The sequence below is a fragment of the Rhineura floridana genome, chromosome 19 (assembly GCF_030035675.1).
Source record: "Rhineura floridana isolate rRhiFlo1 chromosome 19, rRhiFlo1.hap2, whole genome shotgun sequence".
Taxonomy (NCBI): domain Eukaryota; kingdom Metazoa; phylum Chordata; class Lepidosauria; order Squamata; family Rhineuridae; genus Rhineura; species Rhineura floridana.
The window spans coordinates 8,704,538-8,707,167 of record NC_084498.1 but is presented as its reverse complement, the minus strand read 5'-3'; positions in this window follow the sequence as shown (position 1 = coordinate 8,707,167).

Here is a 2,630-nt window from a genome sequence, read left to right as displayed (position 1 = left end):
TGTTTGTCCATTGCTCTCTGCTTTTGACTGCGCAGGCCTATTGAATTATTTGTGCATTTATTATTGTTAATACTTTCAATCTGGCCTTCAATCAAGGCGGCTTAAAAGCAACAGGTTAGAATAATACAAAGCCCCCAAACTCAGTACACACATACAACACCCCCAGGAGTCCTTAGTTCCCTGCCTGATGGATAGAGCCAGAGTGTGCCTCCTTCCTGCTCTGTAAACCCAGGGCAACCTGCTTTTGGAGCAGAGTCTCCTTTCTGGCACGGATGGGGTAAGCAAGCTCCCTGCAGCTGCTCCTTCTCTGGCCAATGGATGGGGCCAGGCTGATCTTCCCCTTGCTGTTGTGTACTTCCTGGGAGATGGGGAACTTCTCAATGGTCCACAGTCTCCTGGCTGATGGGTGGGACCGGAGAGTGTTTCCCTTTGGCTCTGTACTCCCAAAACAACTGGCATTTGGAGCAGAGTGTTCTTTCCGATAGGAAGAAGCAGGTTCCTTGCAGCTGCTTCTTCACTGGCCGATGGACAGGGCCAAGTTGGTCTTCCCCTTGCTGTGATGTTCTTCTTGGGAGTCAAGAGGTGCCTCCTTCCAGAGGCATATCCTCCCAAGTTATGCCGGCGGAAAGATCTAACCATGAATTGTTAACCCCTGTGTTTGGTCAGCCACTTGATGACCATTTATGCGACAGTAAAAATGTATACTTTTTTAGGTATTCCTTTAGTACCACTCCCTATATATCTGTATATATATCTGTATACTATATATATATATACATAGATCCTCCGTGGCGCAGAGTGGTAAATGGCGGTCATGCAGCCGAAGCTCTGCTCACGGCCGGAGTTCGATTCCAACAGCAGGAGGAAGTCAAATCTCCGGTAAAAGGGGTCAAGGTCCACTCAGCCTTCCATCCATCCATGGTCGGTAAAATGAGTACCCGGCATATGCTGGGGGGTAAAGAAAGGCCAGGAAAGGAACTGGCAATCCCACCCCATATATATGGTCTGCCTAGTAAACGTTGCAAGACGTCACCCTAAGAGTCGGAAACGACTCGCACTACAAGTGCAGGGATACCTTTATATATATACATATAGTATTTTATGTATTTTAATTTATTTTAATGTTTTTGTGACAGCAGGTATAGCACAGCAGGTAGGAGCACCTGGCTGAGAGTCCAGAGTCTGTGAGTTCAAATCCCCACTCGTGTCTCCTGGGTATCAAGGGCCTGCTAAAGATCATCCCCACAGGGAGTGGCTCAGGGGTTACGTGCCCTGCCACCTGTGCAGCCATGGACAAGCTGCATAGTCCCAAGGAGCCCAGTTGCCCCCCCAGCTGGCAGTTGCGGACAAGGAAGGGGCTGGCTCATGCAGCTGTGGCAAGCTGAGCAGGCCCTAGTCAGCTGGGGAGGACTAGCCTCAGAGGGAGGCAATGGGAAACCCCCTCTGAGTACCACTTACCATGAAAACCCTGTTCCATAGGGTAGCCATATCGGGATCAACTTGAAGGCAGTCCATTTCTATTTAATGTTTTTGTGATTTTATTGTTTACAATTTTATTATGTATGTGTTTGATTTTATTTTTCTAAGCCGCCCTGAGTGCCCTATTATAGGGTAGAAGGGCAGGATAGAAATATTTTAAATAAAATAAATAAATAAATATTGCAGCGTCTGGCAGCAACGGGCAACCTTTGGCCCTGCAAAACTACAAATCCCATCAGCCCTAGCAAGCATAACCAATGGCCAAGGAGAATGGGAGTTGTAGCTCAGCAACATCTGGAGGGCCAAAGAGCTCACCTGCAGTACTGAGATGTTGCTGTTGTGGGAAGAGTAAGGAATATAAAGAACGCTGCTGTATCAGGCAACTGAAGCCAGGTTTCCCATACAGAGGCAGGATATTTCCACAATGCTAATTAGGTTGGGCCGTAAGAAAGAGCTCGAGTCCAGTCGTATGTGGCGACCACAGGATTTTAAGCCTCCCAGCACACCCAAACATTCACACGTGGCTAAACAGAGTCACAAAGGGACAGAGCTCAGTGGCAGAGCATCTTATGGGCATGCAGAAGGTCCCAGGTGCAATCCCCAATGGCATCTCCAGGGTGGGCTAGGAAAAGACTTCCTGCCTGAAACCCTGGAGAGCTGCTGCCAGTCAGTATAGACACTACTGAGCTAGATGGACCACTGGTCAGACTCAGTATAAGGCAGCTTCCTATGTTTGCTAGGAGCTCCAAGAGGACACTCCAAAGCAGCCTTCCCTTTCTGGTGCCCTCCAGACATTGTGGACGTCAACTCCCAACAGCCGCATCCTGCACAGCTAAAGGCCACAGGCGATGGGAATTGTAGTCCAATGATATCCAGTGATCAACTGTTTAGGGAAGAAGCAGAACCACAGAAGCAAGCCATTCCTTGTTAATAAATACCTCATTTTATTTATTTGTTTATACAGAGAAATATTTTATTCCATGTGTTTGTTTTTAGCTTTTAAAAAATACATTACTAAGCCAGGTCCCATCTTCCCTCCCCCCCCAATTGCTGATCAAGCATACAACCAGGATGTCACAGTTTTTGTGGATGCCCACCATGCCTCCCTCCCTCCCTCCCACCGCCTCCCATACTTAGTGTAGCTGAAGTTG